The 14,035-nt window shown below is 38.9% G+C and overlaps 1 long non-coding RNA gene across 1 annotated transcript in view; it reads right to left on the reverse strand.

Annotated features, from left to right (window-relative positions):
• Nucleotides 1-14,035, reverse strand: part of LOC140200810 (uncharacterized) — a 28,584-nt gene that overhangs the window by 13,269 nt on the left and 1,280 nt on the right. The window lies entirely within an intron of this gene.

The following is a 14,035-nucleotide window of genomic DNA, read 5'->3' on the forward strand; positions in this document are numbered from 1 at the left end:
GCGAAGATATGAACTCTGCGGTCCCAAGCTACAAACTGCCACAAAATAAGCATGAATCTGGAACTTATCTCCTTTGCTTTTATCATGCCTCACTGATGTAACTAGTTTCCATAATACACATAATAAACACACAGCACAGAATACAAAACAAATAGAGAACAGATGCATGGCTCCCACAGTTTGCTCATTGTGTGCTGCTTTTGTTGTGTTGCAGCTTCACCATGTTAGGTCTTCATTTTTAGATATGCCTAATCCTCCTTGCTACATGCCCTTCCTCTATCCTTGTTGAACTTGAACATTAGTTGAACTTGTGGCTTGATATTAATGTCAGAGTAAAGGCTATGTTGGTCCACAGGGTTACAGCTTGTGCTGTTGTAAAATTCCACAGTGCCTCAAGGATATTTAGTTTTGAGCTGAGATGCAAAATGGAAAGGAAGAAAGAGTGAAGGGTAAGGTTTTTGTCTGGGTGGTTGGGAGGATAAACCTAATGATAAAAGGCATACTGGGGTAAGGCCATAGGGTGCCTACAGAACAAATAGTACAAGATGACTCTAAAAGAGATACAAACGGTCACGGTCGAGTCCAAAATTTAAAGTCCATAAAATTCTCTTGTTAAACGCAATATTCATTTCTGTCATGAGAACAAATTATTATGAAACTAGTGTAACACCTACAAAATGCTGGAGGAACTCAGCAAGACAGGCGATATCTATGAAAAGGAATAATTCAACGTTTCGGGTCAAGACCCTTCATCATCAGGGCTGTTGTACAGTTTACTGTCAAACCGATTGCACTGAACCTCTGTGGAAATGATGTATTATGGCATGGAAGGACCTGACACATGCAGAGATACCAGTGACATTTTCAAGAAGCAGATGCTTCTAGACACAGTCTGAGAATGTGGAAGTTCAGCAGATGTGACAAAACTATGCATCCGTATAAGATCTGTCTGCAACATAGTGATTTACAGCTGAAATAAATTGTATTTTCCCAGCTGCGCATCACAGTCCATAACTTCATAACTATTGTTTTAAGTAACTGAGAAGTAAAACTGCAACATATGAATTAATGCTTAACCAGAGGAAGGTTACTGGGATAACACGGTGGATGACAAATACCTTTAACATGGAACTATGACGGAATACATTTTAGAAAGGAAAATGAGGAATGGGAGCTTAAGTTAAAAACCAAGACTTTGAAGCTTGTGGAGAGAATAGAAACAGATTAAAGTATTGAGCAAAGTCATAAAAATTTCTACTGGCATTTTGAATTTTAAAAAGGGTTTTGTTTATAGGAGCTAGCAAAGCAAAATTAAAATTTGGGCAGGAATGCCAAGATGGTGATTCACCAAATCAACAGCCGATTTCTAATCTGCCCAGTTTCTCTTCCATTAATATGTTTAAGAAGTATTTTCTGTAAAATGAGGTTCTTATTTGCTTTTGTTTAAGTGTGTACCATTTATATCTTGGCATATTCTTGCAGGATAATTGTTAATAATTTAGAATTCTGTATGTCTTATTTTAGCGTACTTATTAATATTTTCAGATCTATAATCCATATTTTTAATTTAATTCAAATCCAGAAACAGGGAGAATAATAGACTTGAAGTATTGGGAATACTTGCACTGTAGAGTTATGGTTGTTCAGATTTAATAGAAGCTTTAGGATTGTTAAACATAATTATTTCCACTGAACTGTTGAAGCAGGCTTATGTTTCTTTTTCCAGAGAAGAGCATGAAAATATTTCTAGCAGATATCACAGGCATGGAGCAGGGTATGGTAATGGGATTCATTTTCAGATGCTGAAAACCAAAGCTGATATGAAGCATGCAGTCAAGTCTATAACTCATTTGTTTTCGATATTTTTCTTACATTTCTGCATTGATGGTTAGTGAAACTTGGATACCAAGCAGAGATAAATCACGTGTATTATTGATATAGAATTCCAGTTTGACATAACTTAATGCAAACAATTATTCATTTCTGTTTTAGTTTCTATATTTACAAGTTTCTACACTTCATAGTCTCAAAATTCCAAAGTTGATTTATCTGCCTTGTTATTTCAAGTAATTTTTTTTAATGTTATGGTGCTTACCATGGAGAATTCCCCTTTAAGTGAGAATAAAACATTGCAAAAATCATTGGAACATTAGTTTAATAACACTGAGAAGTATTTTAACTGAATGTTCGCACATCATCAGAACTTCCCTTCATCCATGTTGTTCGTTGAGTCATAACTATTCCAGTGGAAGAACAGAAAATGAATAAATATTGGTAAAGTTCAACGTTCTTGTGAGTATAAATTTATTAATGTAAAATATTATCTTAGTGCAGAATTAATGCTGGATAACAAGAAATAATCTCAAAACAAGTCATGAGGAGTTGAGCTGTTTAAAATGCAGCTCTCTGCACATTTAGAAACAGCTTAGGTCTCTATGCCTGATTTTTTGCATAAAAGACATGTTGTAGGTGTTCGATGTAAATCTCACCACCAAAGCCATATATCTAGCTCACTCAACAAGAGGAAAACCTTGTGTGTCTAAAGGCTGTCTGTATCTCAACAGAAAATTGATCCTAATTTAGCATTAGTTCCAATAAATTACCACTGTTGTTCAAAGGCTGATTACTGTAGAAAATTAGAAAGTATTATGCAAACCTCACACTGGGCTCGTATACAAACTTAGCTCGTTAGCTAACTCTGCTAACAGGCAAGTGGCAGCAGTGAGAAAACCACCTTTCGTAAGCAATATACCTTTAGGGTCAGGTCTGTATGATTTGGGGTTCCACCAAACAGAAATGTTAGGATGTTCCAATTGAGAACCACTGATTGTAGAAAATGCTGTGTAAGTACTGCCCACACACAATCATCCATCACCAAGAAAAGACATCACACACCAGCATAAAATTATAAAGAAAGTATCCGTGTAAGCGGAACAAGTGCTACACATGCCCTTACACTTCCTCCCTTACCACCATTCAGGGCCCCAAACAGTCCTTCCAGGTGAGGCGACACTTCACTTGTGAGTCGGCTGGGGTGATATACTGCGTCCGGTGCTCCCGATGTGGCCTTTTATATATTGGTGAGACCCGACGCAGACTGGGAGACTGCTTTGCTGAACACCTAAGCTCTGTCCGCCAGAGAAAGCAGGATCTCCCGGTGGCCACACATTTTAATTCCACATCCAATTCCCATTCTGACATGTCTATCCACGGCCTCCTCTACTGTAAAGATGAAGCCACACTCAGGTTGGAGGAACAACACCTTATATTCCGTCTGGGTAGCCTCCAACCTGATGGCATGAATATCGACTTCTCTAACTTCCGCTAATGCCCCACCTCCCCCTCGTACGCCATCTGTTACTTACTTTTATACACACATTCTTTCTCTCACTCTCCTTTTTCTCCCTCTGTCCCTCTGAATATACCCCTTGCCCATCCTCTGGGTTCCCCCCCCCCATCTTTCTTCCTGGACCTCCTGTCCCATGATCCTCTCGTATCCCTTTTGTCAATCACCTGTCCAGCTCTTGGCTCCATCCCTCCCCCTCCTGTCTTCTCCTATCATTTTGGATCTCCCCCTCCCCTTCCAACTTTCAAATCTCTTACTCACTCTTCCTTCATATAGTCCTGACGAAGGGTCTCGGCCTGAAACGTCGACTGCACCTCTTCCTAGAGATGCTGCCTGGCCTGCTGCGTTCACCAGCAACTTTGATGTGTGTTGCAAGAAAGTATACTTACCAGCTTTTCAACTTCATCAAACAATTAATAGGAAAAGAAAGAAAAAATAAATAAAGAAGGCCCATTACAGTTAACCAGTCTAAATGTGCACATAAACAATGGAGCTCATATCTGGAGTAATCAGGTGTGTTGCTTTACTCACATACTGAACACATGGTCGGTGTGAATGCACCCACCACAGTCTGAATTTCCCTCAAAAACGATCTTCAATGAACTGTTCCTCAGGAGTATTGGCCCTTCATCCTTCGAATCATTCATCTGCACAAAGCACTTCCTACAACGGGGACTCTCCTTCGCACGGCATTCTGCAGCATCTTCCTTTGTGCCCTGCTCCGTAGCTACTGCCAAAAAAACCCAAACCAGACTACAGTCCTTCAGAAATCTGCTTCTGCCCAGCACTCTCAGATGTTCCTCTCGACAGAAAGTTATGACACGTATCAAGACAGCTCCAACTGGTTGACACCACATTCCTAAGTTGGACAACATGGCTCCTTACATTTAGCTGAAGTCAAAACTCTCATACTAGCAGGACACACTGCTTAACTGCTAAAGTAAAACTACATCACAACATAGCAGTAGGAATCTTACCCAGGGCATTACAATTACATTGCCTCAGTGAGAGATGTCCTTCTGAATTTGGAAATAATATTCTCTGTGGAGGAAGTGTTTCAGGTTGTTTTCATTCATGCTTTATATTTGATAGCAAAAATGGGAAGTTTTCTTCTCCCAATGTTTATGAAAGCACAAGATCCCAAACAATGTTAATAAATGTTGATCACCAAGAAACATTCATAGCAAACTTATGCAATTAATTTGAAACCTCTCAGTCTTATATGTTCCATGTCCGCCTGGAAGATGAAAAACCTGTAGCCCATGTAATGCCTTGCAAATGATAGTAAAATTAACCATTTTCATGGTGCAAAATGAACAGTAAATTCTGCTGTTAGCAATTACAAGTGGAAATCAGAAATTCAGATTATTCACCACACCTACTGCAGTTCTATTATGGTACCACACTAGAAGACTTAAGAATAATTTGAATTTAAAAGCAGGCTTATAGTACTTGCCCACCAGATACCAACTGAACTAACTAAAAATAACTAGTGAGGACACACACAGGTCAGTCAATTTTTAACAATGCCATAATGAATGATCATATAATTCCATGACCCAGCCAATATATTAAAGATTAAAGATTATAGATTAAAGATCAAAATTCAAAGATTAGCTTTATATGGCAGGTAAAATGAAAACATAGGGTGACATGCATTGTTTGTGCTACATCAAACCAACAAGGATTGTGCCGGGCAACCTCCATCGCATGCCCACAACTCAGTAACTGTATAACTTTTGAATGAGGGAGGAAATAGGAGGATCTAGAGGAAACCCATATGGTGACAGGGAGGATGTAAAAACTCCTTACATGCAGTGGCATCTGGTTTTTGCATCTCTTTCCATGAATTTAATTAGTTTTGGAAATATACAAATATTGAATTGTAGAGGCATAATGGTGTAAAATTTATGTGTATTGTACAACATTCTTAGGAAATTCCTTCACAAAATGGATCCGTGATATCCCGCAAATTGTTGGAGAAGCAATTTTCTTTCCAGGTCCTCTCTAGACTCACCTATGGACTCGTTTTCAAGGACTCTACAACTCATGTTTTCTGAGTTATCTATATATCTATCTATCTATCTATCACATATTGTCTTCTTTTGTAGATTGGTTGCTTGTCACTGTTTAGGTAGTATATGGTGATATACAGTGTGTACTTTAATAACCTATTTAGTTTGAACTTTTAATTTTGAACAAAGCACCTGATGACTCGTGTATGTAGGTGCCTGAACATACACAGCGGACATTAACAATAGGCTGCATACATGTAGATTCCATTCCGTTAATTTCACATGGGTCTTTGGTCAGAATGGCCCAATACAAATGAAGCAGACTTTCACAGCACAAAGGGTCCATGTGATCATAACTTGAAGGGAGTTTTCCAAGAAAATACCAAGCTGTGGAATCTCATTTAAAGTAGGTCTATGTTAAGTCAAAGATATCCCTGTTGTACTTCTCCCCTTATCTTGACTCTAAACTCCAATTCCCAACATTGAGTTATGTCTCATACTCAATAGTCACTTATTTCCATCTACCCTATACACACCCCATTGTAACCCTTCTCTCTCCCTGACAAGATACCCACCGTAGCCTCCAAACTAAGCTTCAATTGTCTTCAGTGCACTGTGTAATGGTGGAAGAATGGAAGGAGGGACAAAAGCTCTTTGATCACTTTAAGACCAAGCCTAGTGTACACATGGCTTGCAACTGTAAGCAATAGAATACTGCCAAATTGGGTCTTTAAAGGAAACAAATGTTGGTCCATGGTGCACCAGCACCTTAATGAGACTAGCAAGAACGTTTCTGGACAAACAATTTTTATTACTTTTCTGGCTGTCTCTTCATTCCCCCATTCTTGAAAACTTATTTTAATCTCAATATTATTTTGCAATTTGCACAAGATTCCAAATACACTATATTGGTTTTCACATGTTGGTTTACACACTGTGGAAAAGAGGGCACTAAACTGGATAAACCTTGAAAATGATACAGGGATTTTAATGAATAATTAACCTATCTGCATTGTGCTTAATGTAGGCATCTTGGCAAGCTGTACCACTTGTTAATTATAATGATTTCTTCAGGCAGCCGCTTACATGCTTTTCAGTGCCTCTGCTTAGCAACAGAAGCCCTACTTTTATTACCAACTTGAACTGAAAGCAAGTTTGTAGCACTAAAAAATGAACATCTCTTAAGGGGTTAGTTGATCTTTAGCAACTGAATGAGAAGGAGAGGTATGGCCCCAGATGGTAGACAACGGGCATAGCTTAAGCACTGCATTGACGATGTTAATGTAAAGGGTAGATAAGGGGGGAACACATATCCTGAAGCAAAGAGCTGAATGACAAGAAAAAAGCAGGATTAACTGGCCATGGAAGAATTATCCTAACAATTGGACGTATCTATGTAGTTTAGTGACTTTACTTTAGTAAAGTACAGCTGTGTGCATGTACTCAGATACTGCATCCTTCTTCTGTACCATCAGAGTCATAGACTCAAAGGAAAACACAGCACAGAAACAGGCCCCTTGGCCCATCTAGCCCACACCAAATCACTTCAGCTGCTTACTCCCACTGACCTGCACCCAGACCATAGCCCTCCATTTCCCTACCATCCACGTATCTATCCAAACTTCTCTTACATGTTGAAATTGAGCTCCCATGCGCCACTTGTGCTGACAGCTCATTTCTCACTCTCATGATCCTCTGAATGATGAAGTTTCCCCTCATGTTCTCCTTAAACTTTTCACCTTTTACCCTCAACCCATAACCTCTAGTTGTAGTCCCACTCAACCTCAGTGGAAAAAACCTGCTTGCATTTACCCTATCTGTATCCCTAATAATTTTGTATACCTTCTATCAAATCTCCCCTCGTCTTCTATGTTTCAAGGAATAAAGTACCAATCTATTCCATCTTTCCTTATAATTCAGATCCTCCAGACCTGGTAACATCTTTATAAACTTTCTCTGTACTCTTTCAACCTTATTTATATTTTTCCTGTAGGTAGGTGGCCAGATTACACACAATACTCCAAATTAGGCTTCACCATTTTATGCAACTTCAACATAACATCCCATCTCCTGTACTCCATGTGCCAGAAGCTTTCTTTATGATCCTGTTTACCTGTGATGCCAGCTTCAATGAATTATGGACCTGCATTCCCAGACCACTTTATTCTACGGCACTCCTCAGTGTCCTACTATGCACTGTATACAATCTACCCTGATTGGTCCTACCAAAGTGCAACACCTCGCACTAATCTGTATTAAATTCCATCTGCCATTTTTCAGCCCATTTTTTTTCCAGCTGGTCCAGATCCTGTTACAAGCCATGATAGTCTTTTTCACTGTCCACTACACCCCCAATCTTGGTGTCATCTGGAAATTTGCTAATCCAGTTAACCACTTTATCATTCAGATCATTGATGTACAGTAGATGACAAACAACAATGAACCCAGCACCAGTCCCTATGGCACACCACTAGTCACAGGCCTCCTGTCAGAGAGGCAACCATCTACAACCACTCCCTGGCTTTGCTCTATTAGCTCTATTAGTCTATTCCCAATTTCCCTTGGCCCTATCATAAATGATCAACTTGGGCTCTGGTTTAATATTAATTTGCACCCTTTCACCCTCCCACATATCAACTCACAATTGTATGCTTGCACATACCAAAATATGTTCAACCATAACTACTGCCTCACCCAAATAAATTTAAGGAACACGTCGAGTTTCTTGCAAGGGAAGCTAAAGTGTAAAAACTGACAAGTGATGAAGTACAGCTGCACTTCCTGGAGACTGGTTGTAACTGTTTCACTGCCTATATATCTGGTTGCCTATACCACAGACCAGCTGCCTTCTGAGTGTCACATGTGGAGAGTTAAGGTGCATAGACACAGTAATTTGCATAAACCTAATAACTGGCTTAACTACATGGAAATCTTGTGTCAAGATTCTTCTCTTTGGCATGAAGGAATGAAATGTCAGAATCACTCTTTGCATTGACAACATTCTCTCTTGTACATGTGCATACTGTCAGCAGTAATGATCGACATTTGCCTCCATAACTATCAGAATGCTTGGAACTCATCCACAAGTGTCTATCAGTGAAGAAGTCCTAGTTTCCCACCTGACGATCACTCAATAATTCACCACCATGCTTTGGTGCTGAATCACCTTGAAGTGCAGTGGACAAACTCCCTGTCATTTCCCAGTCACACTGGGAAAATAACCCACTGAACCAACATAGTTGGATCTGAGGCAGAATCAGTAACTCCGTTCATTTCAATGGAAGGAAATAGATACAAGATAAGTTCCAGGAGATACACAACATTTTAAATTAATTTGGCTTGCTTAGTTGCTTTTAAATGCCGTCTCATATTTTTAAATGTTTCAAGATCGTATTTTGTCAATAATTCTTTAACAGAATAATACTTTACATATTTTTGGAGTTTTGTGAATACTTGTATGCAAATGTCAGAATGTTGGCAGCCCATTCCACTTGGGAGCAATGGCGTAATCAAACATCAAAGTGTTCCAGAACATGCCTCTTATGTCTCAACCTGAAGAACTATTTATAGCTCAGCTGGAAAGCCAGCACAGGGAACAAGTATATGTGAGCTAAGTGGGTGGGGTGCTCATAGCTTGCAGGAAATTCCAAGCTGGAATCTAAGCTTCAAGCCTGGAAAGAACCAAATAGAAAGGCAATTCATCTCCATGCTCTTCATAGCCACGGCTTTGCTTGTAATATCATGCTCTGTGCTTAGAGTTATGGCTGTATCTGTTGGCCATTTTCAGTGACAATCTTTTTCTGTAACAAGCAGCCAAGTCAAACAATGTTTGTTTCCTGGTGTTCAGAGAGAAGGTAATTTCTTTCACACAGCACAATCTCCTCTAATTGCCCTGTATTCACTACCCCATTCGTGCTGTTTTGCAAAGTGAATGAAGGCATCAAAAAGTCCTTTGGAACATATTGTTCAAATCCCTATGCACATCTGCAATAGAAAACAACTTCTCAGAGCAGCATTAAGCAGAATATGTCAAACAGAAATTAATCTGTATAAAATGGTTAATCCCTTTAAATCATACTGGTAAGATTGAGGTGGAGTGGGTTTCCTTTTGCTTTTAAATAATTCTGTATGTTTAAGAGAGGACTTTAAAAGAAGCACTGGCCCCAGAACCACAGTCTTGGCATCAACATGCTGTTCGGTAAAATGATCTGTCTGTTGTGCATTCTTCTGGCAGACAATCCTCCATAATAAGTCTCAACAAGACCTAACCAAAGCAGTGCACATACAGCGGCCAACATAGGGTGCCACAGATCTAAATTTTATGCCCCCAATTTTTTAGTATTATTTTATATATGTTTTGAGAATCACAAACTGTGAGAAAGTTCTATATGTGCATCAATATTTTGTTTCAATCATTTTCTTATCTGAAGTATGTGGGATTTACCCGAGACCAAAAACACAAGGAAAGATTTGTCATGATTCTCAAGGCTACTCATAATTGAATTTGTTATTTTGGAATTGCAGATAAATTCTGGCCATAGAGTTATTTCATGGAGGTAGTTCATAAACATGGAACAATACACTGACAAGCTGCCAATATTCTACCATACACTTATCATAAATCAAGAATATGACTTTATTGAATGTTATCAATGAGACGGAAGCTGAGTTGTGGATTAAGTTTGCATTTAACTGTCACATTGCTAACTAATTATATTCTTCAGGAATTGGCAACTTAAAATACTCCGAAAAGGGGAACTCATGCAAAGCGGCTGAAAATGTATTGAATACCAACAATCAAAAAACTGATGGGAAAACCTATCTGGTCCAGATTCTGGTATATAAATTAACATTTTTGAAATGTACCAGAATCAGTCCAACAAGTTCACGGTATAAAGAAATTAAACTCTGGTTTGCAAATACAAGGCAGTGATTTTAGTGAATATTTATGTTTCTCTGGTATTGGATTGAAGTAGTTATTTTACTGATACATCTCAGATGATAAACTAAGTGGTACTGATTATACATTTTAAGACTCGGTTGAGTTACACCAGATCTGCCAAAAACAGCAAGCAAGTTTTAGCAGAAAAGCTTAGTTTTTCAGTTTCTTTTTATGATAGCCAATTTATCAAGTTAATGATGTGATGCCAAAATATAATAGTCCAAGATACTGTGCCAGAGCACTATTGTAAATCACAGATGAATGATGAGCTTCCATTGAAGCCTAAGGAGGTTGTACGGAGTTGAAAAAAAAGGTTTGATTTACTCAAGAAAGAATGTACATTTACATAGTGCCTTTTGTGACTTCTGGATGTTTCACGAAGGTTGATATATTCTGATAAAACATTTTGTAACAAAATGATTATTTTGAAGATGTTGTAAAATCTAGCGCATTTAAAAAACTGGATTCAGTATAATTCTGCAACTAGTTTAAATTAAAGTACTCATATATACTATCTCAATACTATGACAATGCTAAGGACATAACATAATAACAGTCGAAATTTGTGTTCTTCCTTTGAAATTTAGCTCTATTCTGGAACCAGACTTCGGAGACAGCATTCAAGAGACTATGCTGTTAAGTGGGGATGCTATTAGGTGGTATTTCCCTGGTGTTCGCATGTATATAGAACATTAACCAAGAATTTGCAGCCTATTTCCATTGTGGAGTAGTAAAGGCTGATTTATATTTGTGTGTCAACTCGATGCCGTAGGTATGGCGTCACCGCGAACCCTACGCAGAGCCTACATGGATCCCTACGCCGTAGCCTGACGTGCACCTCTCCCAAAATGTAACTATGCATCGCAGCAACGCAGACCGCAACAACTGTGATTGGTCCATCTGATAGCATCGCTTTTCCTCCTACGCTGCAATAGCTTCCCATTGGTCGACTGAAGGGCATTGGAGCAACTCTGGCTGCAATGTCTTCCATAAAGCTTTACAGACCTCCGAAATTATGGAGGGCACATTTCGTTTTTACGAAAAAAGATGCTCGCTTTAAACTTGTTTACCCCGAGAAAGACTACCATGACTATGAAGCCTTGCGCGGGCAGGTGTGTGCACATGCGCAACGTGCCCAAGTTGCAGAGCGAGGCAGACACACCAACGCATACGTATAAATGCTCACAGCGCGCGTAGGTTACGGCGTCAAGTTGATGCACAAGTATAAATCAGCCTTAACTGATGGTGCGTGTCCTGAGGCTCTTTCTTGCAGCAGTAAGAAAAGAGCATGGCCTGGGTAGTGAGGACCCTTGACGATGGATGCTGCTTTCCTACGACTGCATTTCATGTAGACATGCGTAATGGTTCCAGATATCAGACGTCGTGGATAACTGTTGGGATTTAATGATATCCATCGAATTATCTGACTTCCAACCATACTGAGGTGGTGACATATTAACTGAATATTATAATTTCACATCTGCTTCCAAATCTCTCTTTTTAATGCATTGCGGTATCTGACTCACTATACAGGTCCTTCCCAGTTTACGGACACCTGACTGATGGACATACCATGTATATGAACAAGCTCCCATAAATATCATTAAATTCAAATGAGAGCCAATCTTGAAGATCAAACCTGCTTACATGCAGCCTCTGTACTGTAATCAGAAACCATTGTCTTCTGAGAGCACGAGTCGCTACCTTAAAAGGGATGTTTTGAAAGTTAGCAGATAGTTGCTTCTATTGATACTTGTGCCGCAATATCTATGAAACCCTATGACCCGGATCTTGGTTGTACCCTTCAAATATCCGGACCTGCCTCTCGGTTTTTTTTGCACTACCTTATTTTCCATTTTCTATTTTCTATTTAAGATTTATAATTGAAATTTTAATATTTACTATCGATTTGTACTCCAGGGAGCGGGAAGCGCAGAATCAACTATCGCTGTGATGATTGTACGTTCTAGTATCAATTGTTTGGCGACGATAAAGTATTAAGTATATTATATGCTGTTACTTCAAGCCCATCGAAGCCAGCCATTAAGTGTGGTACATCCTGATTCTGTACCATTATAGGAAGGCAGGGGAAGGCAATAAATAAATATTCATGTTTATTGGCCCTCATTAAAACCATTCATTAGAGTACCATGGAGATACAATATGATTACCATATTGTGCAATATTGTGTATTTTCTAACTTAAAATCATTTTCTGTGTATTTGTACAAATAGAACCCATTAGTAACTTGGAAACAGCAGCATACGGAGCTATAAGTTTACTGGCACAAGTCCCTTACCTTAAACCTTTTTTTAAAACAAAAGGCCTTGCTAGTTGTGAACATCAGGAATATCTACACTGTTCTGCAAAGTCGACAGAACATCCTTCACTTTCCTAGTTGCATGAAATTGCTGACTTTGCAGGTGAACTGATAACTAACTCTCTGCAGAAGGTTAGAGACAGATCTTGATAGCCTGGTACCATTTTAAAACTGAGATTTATATTCCTGAAATGCCAGTGAAATTTTAGGCCCGGATCGGAACAATACAAACAGTGGTGTTCCATTTTTACAAGCAGTAATTATTAGAGGCTAACTGTTATGTATTACATTTTCAATTACTCAGTTTCATTTTCTTAGTTAATTCATTACATTTTAATCTATTTATTTCTTTTCTCTACTTGATAAGATATTGAATTCACCCATACAATCTTATACTCCCATTTCAGTTTTCTGTCCTTGAGACCAGAAGACATAGGAGTAGAATTATGCCAATTAGCTCAGAGATAGATAGGTTCTTGATCAGCCAGGGCATCAAAGGGTATGGGGTGAAAGCAGGGGAGTGGAGATGACTGGAAGAATTGGATCAGCCCATGATTGAATGGCAGACAGACTCAATGGGCCAAATGGCCTACTTCTGTTCCTATATCTTATGGTCTTATGGTCTTGCGGAATCTGCTCCACCATTCCATCATGTCTGATTGACATTCACTCTCAATCCCATTCTACATTATGACCATTATGATCTAACTAAAGGAATTCTCCCTCACCTCTGTTCTAAAGGGACAGCCTTCTATTCTGAGGTTGTGTCCTCTGTCCACTACTGGAAATTCCTTTGCACATCCACTCTAGCGTACGTGAGTAGCTGTTTCAATATTCAAAAAATGCTGGATGAACTCAGTAGGTCAGGCAACATCTATGGAAAAAAGTACGGTCGAGGCCCGAAACATTGACTGTACTTTTTTTTTCCATAGATGCTGCCTGGCCTTCTGAGTTCCTCCAGAATTTTGGGCATGTTACTTGGATTTCCAGCATCAGCAGATTTTTTTCTTGTTTGTGTTCCAATATTCGGTAGGTTTCAATGAGATCTTTCCTCATTCTTCTAAATTCTAGTGAGTACAAACCCAGAGCCATTAAACACTCCTCATACATTAACCCTTTCATTCCCTTGATCATTCTTACAAATCTCCTCAATCCTTTCTTAGATATGATTGGCAGAGACAAAAGAGTGGGAAATGCATTTTCTGATTGGCTATCAGTGACTAGTGGTGTTCCACATGGATTGGTGTTGGATCTGCTACTTTTCACATTATGTTATGTAATCGATGGCTTTGTAGACAAGTTTAAAACTGTCCTTAATACTCTAAATGTGGTCTAACTACTGCTTTATAAAACCTCAGAATTATATCCTTGCTTTTATAATCAAATGCTCTTGAAGAAAATGCTATCATTGC

Source organism: Mobula birostris, chromosome 7 (genome assembly GCF_030028105.1).
Source record: "Mobula birostris isolate sMobBir1 chromosome 7, sMobBir1.hap1, whole genome shotgun sequence".
Classification (NCBI taxonomy): Eukaryota; Metazoa; Chordata; class Chondrichthyes; order Myliobatiformes; family Myliobatidae; genus Mobula; species Mobula birostris.